This window comes from Miniopterus schreibersii, assembly GCF_964146895.1.
Source record: "Miniopterus schreibersii genome assembly, chromosome: 12".
NCBI classification, from domain to species: Eukaryota; Metazoa; Chordata; class Mammalia; order Chiroptera; family Miniopteridae; genus Miniopterus; species Miniopterus schreibersii.
In genome coordinates, this window is record NC_138112.1 from 14,899,750 (window position 1) to 14,923,042 (window position 23,293).

The following is a 23,293-nucleotide window of genomic DNA, read 5'->3' on the forward strand; positions in this document are numbered from 1 at the left end:
TCATTAGCTTTCGAAGGAGGTGAGTTTCTGAGGGGATGCATACATCTCAAGATGCATTGTAGAATGGATCAACATTCTAACTGCTTTTATTGCTTTCTCCTCAGAGCAGTTTTCTTATAGAGAGCTCAGGATATTAACTGCAAATGGGATTTTCATAAAATATAGTCCCGGCAAACCAAAGGATTTACAAACTAGAGGCCCTTTAGAAAAATAAAATAAAAGAGATGGAAATAATAAACATAAAACTAAAGCTATGATATGAATACATTCCCAGCAGAAGACAGTTGCTCCGTGGGAAACACGTAAGGCTCCTAAAAGCAGAGATGGAAAGCTCCAGCAGGTCATTCGTTGTAGGTGCGTCACAGCAGTGCGGGCGATGTCTTTTCAAAGGTCTATCTTTGACTACTTTGTCCGCTCTGGTGTGAAATGACTTACAGGATGGCTTTCTCACTCCTTCCATTGGGAAGCCATTCCACCATTTAATAGACGCCACTGTTGGGAAAACTTGTTAGCTACAGAGCCTACATTTTCTGCAACTCGATTTCCTGCCCTGGCTTCCAGTTATTGCCCCCAGGGAGCATCATAGACAGTTCTTTCCCTTCATGGTGATGCATTTTGAATTCTTGGAAATTTGTCTCATATCCCCCTAAGTCACCCTCTGAACAGTTTTACATGCGGTGAACATCAAGTACTCAATTCCTTTGCCCATGAAGAATGCACTTCGTTTTCATAATCTAGTCTCGTAAGTTATTTTCCTCATCTTGTTAATCAGTCAGTTCTCTGAATTCCCACAAGTTTGTCAACATCTTGTATTGAAGTGCTGACGAGATGATTGGTGATCTGAGCCCCGTCCCTCTGCTGCGCCCCACAGAGCAGCCCTGGGCCCCCGGTTTCAGAGGCGCCTGCGAGGTACCTTCCCGTTCCCGCTAGAGCTCGCTGTCACTTGCTCTATTTCATAATAGTACTTTCCACTTTAAAATTTCAGGTTACATTTCTAGATCCCGTGATACCAAAGACTATATAACAACTTTTTATTAAAAATCATTTACTCTCTATTACATAGAATATATTGTAATAGCCGTTTCGCATGGATCATTGATATTTAGAGAAATACTTTCACTAATTTCTATGTTCTTTCAGCCCTGAGATGGTTTGTAGTTAAGGTGATATGGACATTTCCATATAAAGAATGACCAAAATGTGCTGCTGAATCTGCCCCCACAATGACCCTACACATGTGCATTATCTACATGTTATTGAAGCTGCCTTTGTCAGGTAAATAATCCCTCTGGCATACAGTGTCAATTAGCACAGCCACCTTTTTCTCTTTCTTTAAAATCTGGCATGACCATACCTATCAGGGACACTCTCTTTTAAATTTCTATGACTTTAGTTTTTTAATATAAATGTTTTCTGTTTAATAAGATGATTCCTTTTCACAAAGTTCAAATTTTAGAGTTTTTCAGCTCAAGAATTAAGAGTATTATGAAAGCCGCTGTTGTTGTTTTGTCTGAATATTGTATTGTCACCAGAGTCTGTATTTTATATCTTAACTTAAGCCAAATATGTGAATACATTTTAAAAGACTTTGAACCCTGTTATCAGAGCTGAATCTGTGAGAATCATTGCAGTATCTTCAATGTCAATACTTAAAGCCACTGGAGTATCTCTGATACCAGAGGACAGAAGTGGAAAGTACTCTTTTCACTGGGCCTTAAAATAATTGAATTAGTCACCTGCTACCCCATCTCCATAGCATTCACGTTAAGGGCAAGTCCTCAGTAATTTACCAGGAAGAAAAACACTTTTGGAGATAAAACTAAATGTCAACTCATGTCTTGCTGCCAAGAAAGTGGTTTTTATAAACTTTGGTTGCCACACATTTAGAAATGCTTAAAAATAAAAATAGTCATTAACCCATAAGGCAATCTTTAACATTAAGCCCCATTTATGGATAAAGATAGCTTAAAAATTAGTTGGCCACCTGAAAATGTGATCTTTAAACATACTGATTAAATTCTCCCAGCTGATTAGGTAGTGGATCTCCATGAAGAATCTGAGAAAGACAAACATCATACCCTAGGAGCCCAGCCAGATCTTTAGTGAGAGTCCAGTGTGTCCAGGCACTGTACTGACTGCTGCGGAAGCATGGACGTTCATGAAAAAGTATCCTGTGAAAGTGTTTGTACGCTCTGGAACCACAGAGGACGCAGCAGCGTCTACATGAGACTGCTGATGTTTCTCAAAGGAAGTGATCTCATGTGTGTTCTAAAGGGTGAGGTGGAGTTAGCTAAGTGGGAAAGTGCTGGGAGAACTTTGCAAGCAAAGGAAACAGCTTCTGAAAATTTAAGAGGGCTGATAAACCGTGCAATAAATCTGAAACCTGCAGAAATGCGAGCGACTGGCTGGAAATGATGTTGGAGAGGAAGGCAGGAGCCGGATCATGAAGGTTTTGAAGTATTCATCAAAGGACGGAAAATCTACTCAGAAACTCTGAAGGATTTGAGGTTTGGAAGTTACATGGATAACATAGCACTTTTTATTTTGCTTTTGCTTTTGAAGACCAATATTACAGGCCAATGGGGGACACACCGCAGTGAGGCAAGAATTGAGGACTAGTTCGGCTGTCATACGAATCCAGAAACAATTCCATAAGCTCGTGTATTGGCATGTAGGTTAGAAGATATTGTTCTGAAGAATTACAAAACTGGTTTGAAGGATTTCATGACTAATTGAGGACTATTTTAATATGACTCTTAGATGTATGATATGCACAGTTAGGTGAAAGTGGTTGTATGTTTCTAGGAAAGGAAACACAGAAAGGTGAGCATGTTTGGTGGGAAAACTGAGTACCATTTTGGATACGTTAAGTTTAAGGAGGTTATGGATCATCCAATGGGAGGTGGTCAGAAAAAACTGGGCAAAATGAAACGAACTGGGCAAACATTTGTTGGCCTGGGATGTGCAATCAGGCATCATTCGTGTGTAAATTATTGCTGAAGCCAAGAAACAGATAAAGAGGTAAAATGAGAACACTAGAGCGTAATGTCACAAAAGCCAAAGGAAGGAAGACTTACGGAGGGAGTCATCAACAATGTTAAATTCAAGAAAGAAGTCACATAAAACAAAGACTAGAAAGGGTGCATTGGTACTGTTCATTCAGAAGCTATTAAAAATATTAATAAGAGCCTTTTCATAAGAGTGGTGGAGCAAGAGCCAGGCTCCATGGGACAAAGCAAGAATAAAAATGGCTGTAAATAACAAGTGTAAACTACTATTTCAAGAAGCTTGAGTGTAAAGGAACAGATATTTAAAGAAATGATACGTGGAGAGGTTAGAATCAAGGAAGTCATTTTTCAGATGAGTAAGAGAATCAAGGTTTTTTTTTGTAGGTTGCACGGGACAGACAAATAGAGGGAAAGGGTAAAGATACAGGAGAAATAAAGGCAGCACAGTGTGCTGGTGTTCTCCTTTTACTCCAGCCGAAATACAGACGAAAGAGTCCAGATGCTTGGGAACGACTGGATTGCTCCAGAGTTGGCCTTTTGCAGGGCTCATGCCACGGGACAGCTAGGTGGTAAGGGAGTATGGATAAGAGAAGGCTTGAAGTGATGAGTCGCGAGACCTTTAAGATCAGTAGAAGGCTGATAACTAGGGGAGACATGGAGGTGTTACGTGTGGAGGCCCCAGAGAAGCTGAAGAGAGAGGTACAGCAAAGAAATCCAAGGGCATGCAAGGATATGGAGGGCCTGGAGTGCACTGTGCATTTAAGATTTCAGGTAGAAAGGGAAGTGGGGTACATAGGAGGGTCATTAGAGTTGAAAAAGTCAAAGGGCTGTAAAGAGGATACTCTCTGTACTTTCTGCACATGTGCTGGCGTCATCTAGATGATAGTAACAAGAGGTGGAGACAAATACAGGAACACAGATGCCATGGTCCTGAGGAATGTGGAGGAGTGACTAGGATGGCGATAGAAGCAGCGATACAGAGATGAGAGCCAGGATTAGTAGCTGAGTGGCCTGGGCTTCACAGGCGGTCACTGATTACACAGGGTGGGGCAAAAGTGGGTTTCCAGTTCGAACGGAAGATAACACAATAATAAATAATAATACAAGAATAAACTCTGGGTTTCCCATACTCATGACTGTAAGCCAACACTTGCCCCACCCTGTATTTATTTGTATATGCCTACAACATCTTTAAAAGAATATTTAAGAAATTGATAATGTTGACTGCCGCTGAGTGGCATCCCTTTTGTAACTTTTAGATTTTGGCCCATATGAATGCGTTATGTTAAAAATATCAGCGCTTGGGTCCTGGCTGGTGTGGCTCAGTTGGCTGGGCATCATCCAGCGCACTGAAAGGTGGTGAGTTCGATTTCCCGTCAGGGCACATGCCAGGGTTGGGGGCTAGATCCCCAGTAGGGGGCATGCAGGAGGCAGCCAGTTGAAGTAATACTCTCATCTCATCTCTCTCTCTGTCTCTCCCTCATGCAGGAGGCATTCAGTCCATGTAGCCCTGTCACATCTCCCTCTCTGTTGCCCTTTCTCTATCTTCAAAAGTCAGTTAAAAGCCTTTTTTAAAATTATGTTATTTAAAATATATATATCAGTGGCTGAGAAGTGCCAGAGTGGAGCCAGGTGAGAGGCGCCGCCCGCATGACCCAGCGCAGCGGTTTCTGCGCGGCCGCTGACCTCTCAGCGCGCCTGGAGGCAGTGCCGCCTGCAGAGGACGCTAGGGGGGAGTGGTCGCCGAGGCTTCGGGGCGCTCGGCCACAGTGCTGCATGGGTCTAAAAGGCATCGCGGAACAGCAGCCTCTCAGAAGTGAATTTGTGCTTACGGTGCCCCTTTTTAAAATTAATCTGCTCAATAGCTTTTAGACTGAAGACACTCAACCAGTTTCAGAAATCCAATTTAAAGTTTCCTTTTTATTTTTTGAAGAGAATATGGAGTCCAGGCTAAAACAGCTCCCCAAAGCAATATTCTTTACTGTGTACAATAAATCAGCAGCTCTCTATCCCATCAGTAAGCTAAGAAGTTGGCAGAATAGCGGTGTTCTCTTGAGAGCAAAGATTCTTAACTTCTTATCGTCTCTAAAAGTTTATGGCTATTTTGTTGTTGTTGACGCTCTTAAAAGGATAGTATCTTCCACTTAAGCGGGAGAGTTGGGGATGTTTTTCTTTTCTTCATCCTGATGAAATCTAATGTATGCATTGGCTGAACAGTGGCTGTCAAGTCTGACAAGCCTCACATAGGATGGGCAAAAATAAAGGGAGCCATAGAAAGCCCAGCACTATTGGGCACTGGTTAAATACGATGTTGTTTTGCTTTGAGCAATCTTTCCCTTTCCTCTCCCACCCTCATTCCCTCCTCCATAACTCAATAGGAAGTTTCCCAGCCATTGCTGAGAATAAAACAATTCTAATTAGAGGGGTTTTGCCCGATCCAAATAATTTTTGGCTTTGATACATGAAATGTTATTACACAGTTCTCTCCCCACCTCATGAGGAAATGAGAGAAGGGTCCCCTCCTTGCCCTCATTCTCTATGCAAAGAGCTAAGTGCTAAAGGCAGAGCACTCAGCACTGCCAGCTTGCTGAATCAGCTCCAGTAAGAGCCTGTGACCCGCCAGGGGTCCTGCCACTGTTTCCTGTCCAATCTGCTGGGCGCAGCGACAGGGGGGCTTCTCCTGCCCCCAACCTGGGCGTCAAGGAGCTGCTGAAGTGCCGAGGTTTTCCTTTTTGCTCAGAGCCCGTGTTCCTATTACCGAGGAGGCCTCCTCTAAAGCTGTCAGTCAGAATGACAGGAGTTCACCGAGACCTCTCAAGGGCAATGAATTTCACATTAAGGTTCAGACTACTGTGGTCAGCATTTGTACACAAGAGATGGTGTGAGCTGCGTCATTAACTCTGCCCAGCACCCAACCCCTCGGGCAGCCCCTCCGTAGGCACCAGGTTCTCTTCCGCTTGTAGACAAGAGCTTTGAAGGTTAACTGTATTGCTTCTACCCATAATTATCCCATCGACATAACAGTGTACACAATATTGTACAAAACTTTGGAGAATTGTGCAGCTTTTGGATTTATATTAAAATAGAGCTTCCATAGCTGGAAATAAAGATCCCTGGCTGACCATGTGTATATATATACATGTCATGTATATAGACATACATATATATATATACATGGTCAGCCAAGGATCTTTATATATATATATATGTATATATATATATGTATGTATGTATATTTAGTTTATTCATCTTTAGAGAGAGGAAGTGAGAGGGAGAGAGAAACATCAGAAACATCAATGTGTGATCGCAACATTGATTGGCTGCCTCCCACACACCCCCTACCAGAGATCGAGCCCAAAACCCCAGGCATGTGCCCTGAATTGAACCAGCTTGTGAATCATTTCATGTAAAATAAAGTTTTCCTTTACAGAGGTCTTTTTTTTTTTAATGCCAGTGGGGTTTTTCCTTGAGGAAACTTACACCCATGTTGTGATCTAATATTGGAAGAAGAATTAGTTTACACCCTCTCCATTCTACCACGCTTTGCACTGTTTCCTCCTTTTTAAAATATAAATGTCAGTATTACCTGAAATAATATCAGCTGGAATATTATGAGACCTGTACACTGTACTGCAGCTATCTTTTGGACACAAGCTGGGATACATTTTGAAGTAGCACTTGGATTAAGGCGAATGCATAGCTCACTCGCACCCGGGACCAGGAGCTCTGCTGCCTCTGGCTGTCTTCCACGTGGACCTCACCTGCCCCCTGTGCACCTCACAGAGGACACCGCCGACCCTTCTAATAGTGTCAGTTGCCTCTGAAGCCGACATGTTTCTGTCTCTCCCTTCGATGTTGACAGATCGGGGGCTGCCCCGAGTGGGGACTGGGAGGGCCTGCAGAGCAGGGCGGTGGTCACGGCTCGCCACCAGGAGAAAGCGTGCGTCTGGAAATCACTCTGGAGGTCCTAGGAACTCCTAAAAGAAGGACTGTTTTCTTAAAGCATGGGCTAGGGTGGAAAACATCTGGACTAGGAGTGAGAAGACCTGGAATCTAGTTCTCGCTTTCTCAGGAGTTCAGTGTGTCCCCACTGGAAAGGAAGGGCTCTGGACTCGGATTCTGGAAACAGGCGTGGGTTGCGTAGTTATGTCGCAGTAACAATGACCCTGAAATTTCAGCGGTTTACTGAAACAGAGGTTGACGTACCAGCAGCTCATCACCTGTCGTAGCTGCGCTCTGTGTATCTCCAGGCTAAAGGATTAGCCCCCATCGGGACCTGCAGCAGAGGGGGAAAAGCGACTGTAGGACCACGCAAGGTGTTTGTTTTTTCATTTTTAAAATATTTTTAATTTTATTGAATTTTGGGGGGTGACATTGGTTCATAAACTTCCATAGGTTTCAGGTGTACAATTCCGAAATACATCATCTGTCTATTGTATTGTGTGTTTACCACCACAAGTCACATGTCCTTCCGTCACCATTCATCCCCGCTTTGCCCTCTCCTACCTCCCCCTACCCCCCTTCCCCTCTAGTAAACACCACACGGTTGTCTTGTCTATGGGTGTGTTTTTCTTAATCCCTTCACCCAGCCCTCCAACCCCTTTCCCTCTGACAGCTGTCAGCCTGTTCTCTGTATCTAAGTCTGTTTCTATTTTGTTTGTTAGTTTATTTTGTTCAGTAGATTCCACACATGAGTGAAATCATGTGGTACTTGTCTTTCTCTGACTGGCTTATTTCAATTAGCTTAATGCTCTCCCTTCATGCTCTCAAAAAAGGTAAGATTTCTTTCTATTTCACATCTGAGTAGTATTCCATGGTGTAAATGTCCCACGGCTTTTTTATCCGTTTACCCACTGATGGGCACTTGGGCTGCTTCCCAATCTTGGCTACTGTACATAATGCTGCAATGAACATAGGAGTGCATGTATTCTTTTAAATCAGTATTTCATGTTTCTTTGATGTATTTCCAGGAGTGGAAATGCTGGATCATAAGGCAGTTCTAGGGTGGGATATTTTTTCCACTTTAAAATTTTTTGAAGTAACTCCATACTGCTTTCCACAGTGGCTGCACCAGTCTGCATTCCCACCAACAAACATGAGGGTTCCCTTTTTCCCAGCACTTATTATTTGTAGATTTATTGATGATAGCTATTCTGACAGGCATGGGGTGATATCTCGTTGTGGTTTTAATTTGCATTTCTCTGATGATTAGTGACATGAGTATCTTTTCATATGTCTATTGGCATCTGTATGTCCTCTTTGGAGAAGTGTCTATTCAGGTCCTTTGCCCATTTTTTAATTGGATTGTTTTCTTGGTGGTGAGTTATATAAGTTATTTGTAAATTTTGGATACTAACCCCTTATCAGATGTATCACTGGCAAATATGTTCTCCCATTCAGTGATTTGTCTTTTCATTTTGTTGATGGTTTCCTTTGCTGTGCAAAAACTTTTTAGTGTGATGTAGTCCCATTTATTTATTTTTTCTTTTGTTTCCCTCACCTGAAAAGTTAGATCAGGAAACATATTGCTAGGAGAAATGTCTGAGATTTTATTGCCTATGTTTTCTTTTAGGATTTTTATTGCTTTGCAACTTACATTTAAGTCTTTAATCCATTTTGAGTTTGTTCTTGTGTATGGTGTAAAAAGGTGATCTGGTTTCTGTCTTTTTAATCTTCACCCTAGGATACTTTTTTATTGATTTGAGAGAGAGAGAGGGAGGGAGAGAGAAACATCAATGTGAGAGAGAAACATCCATTGATTACCTCCCAGATGCATCCCAACCAATTGTCAGACCTGCAGCCCAGGCAGGTGCCTGGCCAGGAAGTGCCCAGGATGACACTCCAATCAACTGAACCATCTGACCAGGGCCAGTTTCATTTTTCTGCCTATATCTGTCCATTTTCCAAACACTATTTATTTAATAGACCATCTTTACCCCATTGTATGTTCTTGCCTCCTTTGTCGAATATTAATTTACCATAAAGGCCTGGGTTTATTTTTGAGGTCTCTATTCTGTTCCATTGATCTATGTCTGTTTTTATGTCAGTATTATGTTATTTTGATTACTATGGCCTTATAATATAGTTTGATATGAGGTAGGGTGATTCCTCCAACTTTGTTCTTCTTTCTCAAGATGGCTGTGGCTATGGTTCCATATAAATTTTTGGAACATTTGTTCTAGTTCTGTGAAATATGCCATTGGTATCTTGATAGAAATTGTGTTGAATCTATAGATTGCTTTGGGTAGTATGGACATTTTAATGGTGTTAATTCTTTCTATCTATGAGCATAGTATATGCTTCCACTTATTTGTATCTCTTTCAATTACTTTTCTCGGTGTCATAATTTTCCAAGTACAGGCCTTTTACATCCTTGGTTAAACTTATTCCTAGGCACTTTTTTATGCAGTTGTGAATGGGATTGTTTTCTTAGTTTCCCTTTCTGATACTTCATTATTGGTGTATACAAATGCAACTGATTTCTGGATATTTATTTTGTATTCTGCTACTTCACTGTGTCCATTTATTAGTTTTAGTAGTTTTTTTGGTAGAATCTTTAGGGTTCTCCATATAGAGTATCATGTCATCTGCAAAGTGTTTTAAAGTTTCTCCTCACATTCTATTGGTCAAAGGAAGTGACATGGTCAAGCCTGACATCAAGAGAGCAGGAAGGACACTCCTCCCATGAGGCGGGCACCAGGGAGAAGCCCTGAAAAGACAGACCCAGTAGAGAGGGACAGCACAGTGCCTGTAAGTTAAAAGCATTTGTCAGTGATTTGTCAAGTCTTGCTTAGATCCTATATTACAAATTTTAATTTATGAGTGAGAAAGAGCAATAATTAGTTGGGATGTAGACATGATTTGCCAAAATATAGAATACTGGTTTAAAGATGACCCAGTCCAAGAATGGGCTGAACTCCTACGTGAATTCCTAGTTTGCATATGCATAGATAGTTTTTATCTTTACATTTCTTCAACTATCTCTAAAGTTAGTTCTTGGCTTTTAATTTTTTTGTTTGATTTTTCCAGAATACATAAATAACAATCCTTTACATGTGTATGGTAATTTTCATCTGACAAAGTACTTTTATATACATCTGTTCCTGTCCCATCTGTCCCTCCCATGACCAGATTGACCATGTTTGGTTTGTTTACTGTGTATTCCCAGTGCCTAGAACAATGCCTGGCAAGTAGCAAGCACTCAATCATTTGCTGTGGAATGGGACAGAACTACTTCTGTAGAGAGGCTCCTGGAGATAGTTATGAAGCTGGAGGAATGCTTTCCATACCCAGGGAAAAAGCACAAGAAGAGATTATGCCTCCCTTTGCCTTATGGTTGCAGAAATGACCAGTCAGGAAATCAGAATATCTCCTTTGAGAAGACCCAAACAATTATTTTATCTAATGTAGCTCTGCATATATCCACCTCACATGGTGGTAGAGAGAGTGAAACGAGATGAGAGGTGTTAAAGTTTTCTGAAAATTTCAAAATCTCAATGTATATTTTAGGTCACAGTATGTTAGGCCATTGTAGGTTGCATGGACCAATTAACACTTTTTCCCAAGGAGAGAAATGTAAAAATGTGTTGAATCTAAGACTTTCTATATGTCAGCACTTTTCTACCAGCTTTACATATAATGATCCCTTTAATCCTCAAAACATCCCTTTGAGATAGGAATCACTATTATTTCCATTTTCATATAAGAATATTGAGGCACAGAGAAATTAAGTAATGGGTACAAGGACTCTAGCTGGTCAGTGGTGGAGTGGGACTGAATCCAGAGAGTCTGACTCCAGGTGAATCAGGTGAATCTTTCCAGTAGAAAGATACTATATTGGAAAGAGTGCACTAGTTTTCAAAAGAATGCAATGAATGTCCACCTGGGCCATTTAGTTTCGTACGATGTTCTAATATAATCCTCACCTAACCTGGGGTATGTGAGTGTGGGGGTGTGGGGTGGAGAATTGCTTTATATTTTACAAATCAGGAATGTCTACCATAGAGAGTTTACCTTGCCCAAGGTCACACAGCCAGTGTTCAGTGTGGCATTAGGTACTGAGTGCTCTGCCAGGAAACACACATTTTTAAAATGCTTTAACACATTGATTATCAAATGTTTCTACCAACCAACATTACTGCAATCCTTAATTCAGCAAGGTGCATAGCAAAGGAGTGTCTGAACTCATCTGCTCTTCATTTTAAGGCATGGAGTTTGCTTTTATTTGTTTATACTGAGGGATCCTCTGATGAAATCATCCAGACCCATTTGTATTCTAGCATTTTTTTTGATCCCTGCTGGCTTTAGAGATAGCTTTTAGTAATCCCACCAAATCAATCCCTGCTGACCAACCCTAGGGGTCATCCTAAAGTACTTAAGGGATTCTCATCTATTGAATCCTCTCATCAGGCAAACATTCTAGCTCTGCTTTGAAGAACAAAGGTAATTGTGTACCCTGCTGAGGGATAAGATAAAACTAAATTGTATTTGAGTGAATAACTGAAGAATACTATTATCGTTTTAGGGGTTTCATTACCAAAATAAGGAATCACTTTTCATTCCAAAGGTTCCTTAGAAGATTATGGACATTCCAAAAAGTTTTTCCAAACCAACAGCCCTGAATTTCTTGTATTCAATTTCCCCCACTATTCTCATCTCTCAGAATAGCTATTTGTTGTTTACTGTTTGTTTTCTAGGAACTCCATTATGTTGTTTAAGATCACTAAAGTCGAGATGACAAAACATTTTTCTTTCTTTTTTTCATATACACAGAAAGGGAGGCCTGTGGACGGGTGAGTGACATGTGGCTGTATTAAAAAGCAGCTGTCTACAAGTTTGTGCAATGCAGTACAGTATGTGTGGAGACCTAGGCTCCAGGCACCAGGTCTGCCAATGACACTGACACTTGACCTTTCGGGAGCTTGGTTTTCTTGTACGTAAGCAAAGGGTGGTTAGGATGAAAGCTCACTGAGAGCAGTGACCTTGACCTTCTTTTCACTTCTGAATCTTCAGAGCCTTGCACCGTGTAGTCGGCAATGGTGGAAGTCCGTAAGTACCTATTGGTTGATGATTAAACACCCTACTTAAACAAAAGATGCCGAGCCTGCACTGAAGACCCTCTGATTTGCCCCGCTTCTTCCCCTTCGGCCTCATTTCCTGCCTAGTACTTTGGGTGCATGGCATATCCATAGGTCTAAGATCGTGCCACCCTCTGCCTTAGTGTCTGCTCTTCTCTCCTCCTGTTTCTCCCTTGACTATCAAAAGCTCTAATTATCACTCAAGGGTCAACTTCCAGACCACTTCTTCTGAGACCTTTCCCAAGACCTCCCAGATGGGTTTAAATTATCCCTTCCTCTGTAGACAAAAAGGACTTGGCTTATAGCCCTAATAGAGGATTTATTTCTATAGGTCTTGTATTATTAATTTATTCATTCCACAGGAATTTATTAACACACAACTGTGTACGAGCTAGTACTTTGCGTGAATCATCTCATTTGCTCCTCAGAGCAATCCAGTGACTATTAATATTTTCATTTAGCTACTACTTATTGAATGCATGTTAGCTAACAGATCTTACTCTATGTGCTGGGCTTTGAGCAGTGAAAAAGGTAGAAAATGCACTAACCTCTAGAGGTGACATTTTAACGAAGAAGAACAGACACAGAAACAAGTACAAACATAAATGAACAGGATAATTTCACATAATGGTAACCCAGTAAGGAGATAAATGTTGCCCAAATGAAAGGGAATGACAAGAGTGGGGAATTAGAATGAATCTAAGTGATAAATTCCCCCAGGGCAATTCTACAAGTTACACATCCATACATTACCTAGTGCCTAACACAGTGAGTTACATATTCTGGTCATTTAAAATTTTTAGTCAAATAGTGAATCTACTCTGAACTTAGTGATCTGTAATCTCCCTTCCACCTCCAAAACCATGCTGCTGAGAATAAAGAAATAGGTATAAGGTGTAAATATAAAGTATGAAGTATGTCTTAAAAATCCACATGCAAGGAATATCTCTGCTAAACTTTGGGCCTGGACAGCAACATAGTCAGCTCTGACTTTTCCTAATCCAGTGGAGAAAAAGTAATACGCAATCTCCAGCGTATTTTCTCTTTGACTTTGGAACGCATTGCCCTATTTATTTATTTACTTATTGGCAGTATACATTACTTTGTAATTATATTTGGCTTAGATGACTACAGCCGTGAATTTGCATCTACTAAGTACATAGCATGTGATAATACAAAAGAAAAGTATAGCAGGAAGTCAAAGAAACCCAACCCTAGTATTTAAAATTTGCTGTGCAAAGCCTAGTGTTTCCACTCACAGAAACTGCTGATGAATGCTGCTAATGTAATATGGGCAAAAGTAAAAAATGCTGCTGTTAACTGCTGATAAACAAAAGTAAAAAGGAATTGTGAAAGCCCGTAGACAGGATCTCTCATTTAAACGCTATTTGTCCTGTTTAGAAATGACTTTCCCAACTAGTCGGAGAAGACTGAGTTGTTGACTCAGGAACGATGCTGAAGTTATATGAACTGAGTTGCACACTTGTTCCCAAGAGGTCTCCTTCACTGGCTTTGACCACAGTCTGGCCACAGTATTGAGTTTTTACTCTGTGCAAAGCTTCAGCTTTTAGCAGAATGAAACCCAGGACCTGTGTGCTTGGCACTTAGCTGCAACAAGCTCAGCTAATGGGCCCAGACAGCAAGCCTGCTTTGAGAGTTGAAACCCAAAAACTACTTTGATTAGGGGCTAGTTGAGTGGAAAGTGGAAAGAGGAACTGCAAGGTCAAGAATGTGCTAATCTCACCTTCTTCTGTCAGGAGTGATTTGCAGGGGTATGAGTACTGCACTTTTGTTTCAAACTTTACATTAACCAATGCTCTGGTTTAACCACATAAAGGAGTCTGGAAATCCCCGTACAGCCAGGTCAAGAATAACTTGTCCTTTGAATTAACTGCTACTTCATTTACATACTTCTACAATATTAACACAACATGGCTATTAAATATTTTACATTCAGTGTAGTCTGTGGTGCCAAATGATCATTGCGATGGGTGGCAGCTCTGATGAATGCATACTGGTCGAGTGCAAGGATAACGATGAATGTGTACAGGGGAAGTTCCTAGACAATATTCATATTTTTTAAAAGAATGAACAGCTTTTGAATGTTTTGTAACTGACTTGCCCTTGACTCTCTTATAAGATGTTCCCCTTTACTTTGTAAACCTATCACCTGCTGAATAACATGAGTGCTTTTTCCCCTGGGAGGGTGACAAGCTGTGTGGACTATAGCTTTGTCTACTGGACCTCAAATGGTATTTTTCCCCTAACGTCTGATCTTAGAAATTGGCAATGGCATCATTTGAGTTTATAGAGGAAATGATTTTAGCTGAGGGATTTTGGTGAGATGGTCTTAATCTTCATAGTGTTTGTCATTTCCATTTTCTCTAATGTTTGTTTTAATAATATGACTAGCTTTTGGCCAAGATGAAGATAATCCATTTATATAATGCCATTCAAGTACAGAGATATTTAGAAATTCTTAGGAGTGTGAATTTCGGCACAGAGTCAGCCAATGAAAATGAAATGGTTTGTTGAATTTAGGGTATGAAATAGTGTTTCCTCCCTCAACAACAACAAAAACAAAACAAAAAACAGAAAGAGCGCTCACTATGTACCAAACATTGTGATAAGGGTAAGGAAATGAAAATATAAATAATTCAATCCAATACTTCGTCTTTTTATTTTAAACTTGCAGTTTTTGTAAGGTGGCAAAATAATTTCCTCAGCCATCCATTTTAACTTGGGCATGTAAATCGTTTTTAAGGTGAGTTTAGCAGTATCAAAAGCACAATCTTTAATAATTTTCAGGCTACCGGTGAACCGAACCAAATGTTCTTTTGAAATACATTTAAGGAATGTATGAAAACCTGTACTTAGCACAAATCAAGGGTGTTTGTTTACCTTATAAAAGGAATCTTTATAGATAAAAGGAGGAAAAGTTCCGCAGAGACGAAAGAGCACAGAGTCAGCCTCAAGTTCAGATGTGTGTGGAGCCTCTCAACAACCAGGCTCGCCTCCAGGGGCAAGTGGCTTAAGCATTCTGCCTCCTGCTTCCCTGTCCCTTAAGGCTGAGCAAATGATGGATGAAACCATGTACCGAAAGGGTTTCACATAGTGCCCAGCACATTATCTGTGCTCCATAAAAGGCAGCGGTCACTACAAAATAATCAAGGCGTTTTCTTAGTACTAAACTTGATTGTGTTTACAGGAGCCATTCACAGACTTTAAATCTGCAACCTGGCTTTAATTTTCTTTGTTAAATTTTTTATATGTTTTTATTGATTTCAGAGAGAGGAAGGGAGAGAGAGAGAGAAAAACACATCAATGATGAGTGAGAGTCATTGATCAGCTGCCTCCCCCCCCCCCCCCCCCCCCGCCGGGGATTGAGCCCAAAAACCAGGAATGGAACCGTGACCTCCTGGCTCATAGGTAGATGCTCAGCCACTGAGCCACGCCCGGCCAGGCAGCACCTAGCTTTTCAACAGCACATTGTAGAGACACTTCTGGTAGTATTTTTGGAGATGTAAATTAAATATTCATTTATCATTTGGTCTGTATCAAACCCAGTGAAAGCTATTAGGAAAGTTGTACGTTGCAGTTTGCAGTTTTCTGTGCAGCTCTTTGCCAAGGCGTCCTTGTTTGGTAAACACTGGCTTTCATCAGCCTTCTTGACCACCCGCCTCTCCTCTCCAGGATCACTCTGTTTTCCTCGAGTCTTAGTGCACAAGCAGTAATTGCAGGCTGCTCACCCTTCAACTTGAGTAGCCCCCTCTCTCTACCTGCAAACACCCCTTGCCTCTCTCCAGCTCTCAGGCACGGCTCGCATGACATCCTCCCAGCTGAGAACCTCTTCTCTGCTCACTGGAGGAACTTTCTTCTTTACCCATTGGCCTGGGGTTTGCTCTGATCTTTGCTTATCCTATTGGGAACAGCTTCCCAGACTAAGTTCTGTCTATCTGAAGAAATCTGAAACTCACAAGTATAAAAAGTTTCTTGTCTCATAAGAACTCAAATGAACTTTTAAAAAATATTTTTACATTAGCATCAAAATTACATGATTATTTGAAGAATCCTAGAAGTTCTCAATTAAAAAATTGTACTTTATTGTCCATAATGATCAATGAAAATGTTGTAAAATTAACTCTTCAACCAGTGGAAATCTGAAGGTATGTCTTATTCATGAGGCTATTTGTTATAAAGATGTAGTTATTTTATTAAAATTATGCTTCCAATAATAGATGATTCATGTTCAGGGCTTCTTATAGCTTTAAGAATATGTTATTAAATTTCACAGGCAAATTCTCTAACTTTGAAAGATGCTCTTTGATTCTTGTTAATTATTGATTCTTGAACTCTTAATATCCTTGTATTAAATGTTGTTGCCAATAAAAGCTGGTCTCCAGCCGAGGTCATTCCCCTATTATTTGAAAAAGAGCTGATTTGATGATGATCATGTAATGAAATACACTTATAAAGGTTTGGTTGGGTCACAGAGTTTGATTGATCCTAAGGGTTTTCAATTTCTCTGTTATTCTTTTCCTATAGACATTAGAACATTCGTATATTATTATTTTATGTACATTTCTTGTACAGCATTCCAGAAATCCATGTATTAAAAGTATCAAAAGTCTTTGCTCTAAAGGATCTCCTCCAAGGAGTGATCCTAGGACACAGGCCTCTGAGTTTAGCATTATTTGAGTTTCCCTCCGTTAATCATGAACACAACCGAGTGTCATGAGCACATGAAGAATTCACTGAAAGAAAAAACGTTGATAGTGCATTTGCTTGTTATTGTTTTATGAACTTTGACAAATCCCCTCTATGTTTCTTATGCATTTCAAAAAGCATTAGCTCAGTCAAGAAGCACGGGTACAATTAGGAGAGAATTTCTTTATATTTTTCTCTGAGAAATGACTATGGAACAGCAAACAGAAGAAATTTTTTTTTCAAAATTAAGGAAAATACTCTGACAAATGTCTTTTAAAACTTTCCCCAAATAAGCTATCCTTAGTATGTTCGATTGTTTTGGTTGAAAGCTTTTTAAAAACTCAAGTAACCGTGTAAGTTTTAAGAGATGGTGGAATACAGGCCTGTGAGCAATGAACAGTTTATGGCTCATCTACTCACATACGGCATAATCGCCTAGGATAAAAGTGAACAGCCATTCTCCCTGAGGTCTGGGAACAGGTGGTACAACTAATCACCTCTAATGCTTGGAATATTAGCCTGGCAACAGCTGTCTCCAAAGACTCAAAAGGCAAGTGTCCCCAGCTCCGCTATCAAAGGACAGGAGAGGCTTTTGTTTGGGCATCCGCTGCAGACACTCAGCGATTAAGCGCATGCAGACCACCCTTGGTGGAGGAATGAGTGCATTTTCCACTTACTAGCTTGTAATATATCACCTGTGCTCTGAGATGGGCTCAGGGGGACTGGTGGCAAGGAGGGCTGTCTGGAGATATTCTTTCTGAAAATGGAAATCCCATTCATATCTTAATCTCTAATAACAAAGAGTATTGTTCAAAATAGTCATTATCTGTAGTGTGCTTTTATCCCCCACTATATTTGCTTTCAGCCTGTGAGTAAACTGCCCTCAGGGTCACACAAATGCCTGTCTGGCACTGAGCTGATGGCTGACCACATATTTTCATGGATTTTTTTTTTTTTTAAATATATCTTTATTGATTTCAGAGAGAGGAAAGGAGAGGGAGAGGGAGATAGAAACATCAATGACGAGAGAGAGTCATTGATCAGCTGCCTCCTGAAGGTCCCGGACTGGAGACCGAGCCCGCAACCCGGGCATGTGCCCTGACCAGGAATCGAACCCCGATCACCTGGATCCTAGGTTGATGCTCAACCGCTGAGCCACGCCCAGCTGGGCTGGATGTTTTTAAAGACATCAAAAGTTGTGCTGTGCCCTGGCTGGGTAGTTCCATTGGTTAGAGCATTGTCCTAATATACCAAGATTGTGGGTTCGATCCCAGTCAGGGCACATATAGAAATCAATCAATGAATGTATAAATAAGTGAAACAACAAATTGACGTTTCTCTCTCCCTCCCTCCCTCTCTCTCACTCTCTCTCTCTCCCCAACTCTCTCCTTTCCTTTCTCTCTCTCTAAAATCAATGAATAAATTTTTAAGAATTTAAAAAGTTGTGCTGCATTATCCATGTTTCAGGTAGAGCCAAATGTGATCATTCTAGAATCCTTATATCATATCTTTAGATAGTTTTCCATTTAGTGATTGGTGAAAAGCATTTCCATACCAAGGTTTTTCTTTTCCATGAGAGAATACATGGGTAACACCATTCCATATAATGATATAACATATAAGGCTTTAGGGGTAAATGTTCACACACATCAATACGTTTTTCTTTTCCATTGTTGCTTCAGAAGTTCATTATTTCTTATTAAAATTAGATGATTATTATGAAAATTTTAGAATATATATATAGTGTTGACTTTAAAAATGAGATTTGTGCCCAGTTGGGCATGGCTCAGCGGTTGAGCGTCGACCTAGGATCCAGGCAATCGGGGTTCGATTCCCGGTCAGGGCACATGCCCGGGTTGCGGGCTCCACCAATGACTCTCTCATCATTGATGTTTCTATCTCTCTCTCTCCCTCTCCTTTCCTCTCTCTGGAATCAATAAAGATATATTTTTAAAAAATAAAAATTAAAATAAATAAAAATAAGATTTGTTATTTTACCAGCAAAAATAGGTTTATTCAGGAACAGCAGAGAATTACAATTCAGGATACGCAAGCTCTGGCAAAAACCATAGGCAAGTCCAGAGAACAAATGAAAGGAATGTTCTTTTATAGCAGAAAGGTGAAGTTGAAAAGAGCTGTTGTAAACAGAGAGTCCATTGAAGATAACTGGGAGTTTGAATTGTGGTGACTTTTCATTAAGTGGGCTGTGACAGTCTCTCTTTGCCATGGAAGGAGAAAATCTTCATCTCCCCCCCTGTAGTACTGTAAAGTGGAAAACACCTTCCTGTTGGAGATGCACAGCACTTCTCTTTCTATTTGGGACAAGCAGGGATGAGTGGTAGGGCATGAGAGTTCCCCCTACAGGCCCTTCTTGGTGAGATCTCCTTTATTAATTTTCACAGTAGAAAAAAAGAAGAAAATACTAAAAATCATCATTCATTGCCAACAGTGTCAATATTTGTGAGAATATATTTTTAGTCTTGTTTCAATTAGATATCTGCACATTTTTCCAGCAAAATTATGTGATGTGGAATATACTCTGTATGAACTTTTGATTTATGAGTCCATTTTATTTTAAGGATGCTAACTGTTGCCTGGCCGACATGGCTTAGTGGTTGAGCATCGGCCCATGCAGCTGATCAAAGATTCTCTCTCATCATTGATGTTTCTATCTCTCTCTCCCTCTCCCTTCTTTTCTCTGAAATAAATAAAAACATTTTTTTTAATTGTAAAAAAAAAAAAAAAGGATGCTAACTGTTATATCTGTTACAAGTGTATTTGCTAGTTTGGCATTATGCTTTCAATTTTGGTTTTGGTATTTTTTGGATTTGTACAACATTTTGTGTATGTGAGGTGTAACAATTTCTATGTTTTTGACTTTTGCATTTATGCTTAGAAATATCTCTTCCACACTTTGAGTGCATTATAGAATGATATATATCATTATTTGATGGGTTGGGAAGAACTTATAACTAACAGATGCACAATAGTTTATTGGGTTCTAGTCCTGTCCAGTAATAATCAGTTTGGGGATCCTGGGCATTCCACGTGGCCCTCTGAGCTTCAGTTTGCTCATCTCTCAAGGGAGAGCGTTAGACCCCTAGACAGTCAGCACCAAAGTGCAGAGCTTCCCTGCATGGACCGTGGGAACAAAGTCACCAATATATCAGCTCTTTTCTTTTGGGATGGAACAGACTGTCATTATAGTTCATGAGCAGGAGGTAAGGAAATCAAGGGCTGAATTTTTACTGACTTTTGGAACTAGTTATCTCTTGGAAATAGTTATCTCTCCTCAGAAGAATGGGACATTGCTTTTAAAGAATTTTTCTGAATTTACTGTAACAAAGAACAGAAATGCATTTTTTAAGCTGGATTGTTTTTGATACATGTTAAATGATTATTCACTGTTCATTCTATTTTAGCTTCTCTTAAGTGAGGCTGAGGGCACTCTTTTGCTAAGAGAACCCACAAAGAAAGAATTTGTTTTCCATGAGTGTGGAGCTTGAAAAAGATGTCTACTCAGGATGCTATTAAAAATATGTAACAAACAGTGGGACATAGGCACTGACCTATCAGAATGGACTCTGGCTATAAACTACTACGGGTAGATGAACAGCATCCCTGAATGTACACGAGAAATCAGAGAAATTGGAGCATAGAGGTTCCTCAAAAAATTAAAAATAGAACTACCAAATGATCAGCAATCCCACTTCTGGGTATATATCCCAAAGAAAGAAAATCACTATTTCTAAGCGATCTCTGCACTCCCATGTTTATATGAATGTGTAGAGGAAATGTGATATCATTCAACCATGTGAAAGAAGGAAATCCTGCCACTTGTAACCACATGGATGGACCTTAAGGGCATTTTGCTAAGTGAAATAAGCCAGACACTTAAGCCAAATTCATGGTTGCCAGCAGGAGCTGGGGAGCGGAGGACATTGGGAGATGTTGGTTAAAGGGTATGTACTTCCAGTTATAAGATGAATATATTCTGGGAATCCGATGTGCAGCATGGTGACTATAGTTAATGCTGTATTATATATGTGAAAGTTGCTGAGAGACTAGATCTTAAATGTTCTCACCACACTCACACAGACACACAATTGTAGTTATGTGAAGTGATGGATGTATTAACTTATTTTGGTAATTAATCATTTAACAATATATACATGTATCAAATTATCATAATATACACCTTAAACATATACAATGTTATATGTCAATGATTTCTAATAAAGTGGGGTGGAGGTCGTTCTGGTTGTCCTGTAGAAAGAACGTGAACTCTAGGGAAAGAGGAGAAGCACGGAGAGAGTTAACAGTAACTGGGAGAATTGCTGGTACCTTGGGCTTGGGAGGTTGTTGTGGAAGAGATGAGAAAGGATCATATTAGGGATAGATTTAGAAGGCGAAATTGCTGTGTTTCTTCCCACGACAAGATTCTCCTTCCAGGGCTAAAATTTGGAGGTTCTGTGTTTTCTTCTTAAAGGGGATATGGTTTTCTTTTATAAGTTCATTTTAAATGTCATTATAAATAATGACAAATTTTGAAATAACATAAAAAGCTTGGTTTCTTTTAAATGCCTAATATCCCTGTTGCTAAAAAATGATAAATCTACATTTTATCTGGATTTTAGTGAAAGTCTTTATCATTTGTTCCTGTTAAAATGTCTGACTGGAAACCTGTAGTCGAGACAGTGAAGGAGCTGAAAGTTCTTTGTGTAACATTTATCTGGGTGCATGTGCAGGAAAGGCCCTTTGTATGTAAAATGCTTCACAGAATATTTTTATCATGTGTCTGTGCAAGAAAATGAAGTGAGCCCCACCAGTGTGTCTCAGTGGTTGAGCATTGACCCGTGAACCGAGAGATCCCCGGTTCGATGCCAGTCAGGGCACATGCCCGGGTGGCGGGCTCGATCCCCAGTGGGGGGCATGGAGGAGGCAGCTCATTGATGACGCTTCTCTCTCATCCATGTTTCTCTCCCTCCATCTCGCTTCTTTCCTCTCTCTCTAAAAACAATAAAAACACAATTTTTAAAAAAGAAAATGCAGCAAACTGAAGTCACAGAACATAGTAAGCATACACCCAAAATCTAAATAATTAAGAATACTTTGAAGGATATCATCATAAGACCTCCCGCCAGTATTCTGCTTTATGTCTTTCCTGCTTTTCCGTTAGCTCCTCTTTTAGACACTGTTTCATCCAAGCCAGCTGTGATGATGTGAAACATGACTGCAGGGTTTTTACTCAGAAATGAGCCCTGATGGCCCTGGCTTCACCAGAGTTGGCTACATGATACAGAGCACACCATCTATCTCTCTGAGAATTGGTTTTCTAATCATTAAAATGAAGAGACTGGACTAGAGAATTCTAAAGTTCCAGTTTCAAGATTTTAGGATTGGTCCTCTCTGATTTTTACATGTGGTTGCCATAATCCATTACTTGCTTTAATTGCCATTGTTGTGATGATGATTCCTAACTCTACAATCTCAGGTGCAAGTCTAACATGAGGTCCACTCTCATAGAGCAAATGGCCTCCTAAAGATCTCTACCTGGGTAATGCAGAGGCACCTCAAACACCCTATGTCCAACATGACTCACTAACTTTCCCCAGGAGCTTGCTTCATTTTCTGTTTATTTTCCTCATAATGTCCTGATATCGCTCTTTTTGACTGAGTCTTGTACCCCACCTTTCTTGCAAATAACCATCTACTTACTTATCTACTTATCTGAGTCTACAAGGCTCAGCTCAAGAGTCACCTTCTAATGTGAAATTTTTCCAAGCCCACTTCCTCTCCAGGTGGAATTTTCTACCACCTTCCATGGTATTCTGACTAGTCTGATATCAGAGCACCCTCATGAGTTTATTGCACCTGTTTATTTATGTGTTTACATTTTTCACTCTTTGAGGGTAGAGATAGTCTCTTATTTCCCTGCAATTCTACCCTCAGCTTAGAATGTATCCACAGTAGGTGACTGACAAATACTGAGTCAATGAGTAAAAATGAAAATTGTGTGATCTGAGGATTGCTCATGTCTGTCTTGTCCAGCATATGTCTTCCTACCAACAGGCTCCTCAAGACATGGAGTCCTCATTGGCTCTCTTACCCATCTTCACCTGCTCATCTGCTTAAAAGACTCATATAAATCCTGACCTTCATTTACTTGCACACATCCTTTTCACATGCAATCTATCTTGCAGAGTGCAGAGACCACATTTTCTCTCCCTTCCCCATCTTCTAAGAGGTTGAGATTAGAATAACGATGTCTAGATACTTTCCAGTAGATGTTCATTCCTTCAACCCCACACTGGGCTCAGTTCTCTCTTGGTAAACAACTAAAATTTTCTCCATCACAAGACGTTTACATATAAGGCAGTCTCATCATGAGCAATTAACAAATGTATTTCAGCTCCTCAAAACGTGAATAAAATTTAGTCCTGACACTTAGCTCTCACTGAGTGAGTATACTGGAGTAAATAAGTTGACATATTTGAGTGG

At 40.2% G+C, this 23,293-nt stretch overlaps 1 protein-coding gene across 2 annotated transcripts in view; it reads left to right on the forward strand.

The window, feature by feature from the left end:
* The window catches only part of PDGFD (platelet derived growth factor D), a 214,778-nt gene that overhangs the window by 161,342 nt on the left and 30,143 nt on the right, over positions 1-23,293 (forward strand). The gene's annotated exons all lie outside the window — the stretch shown is intronic.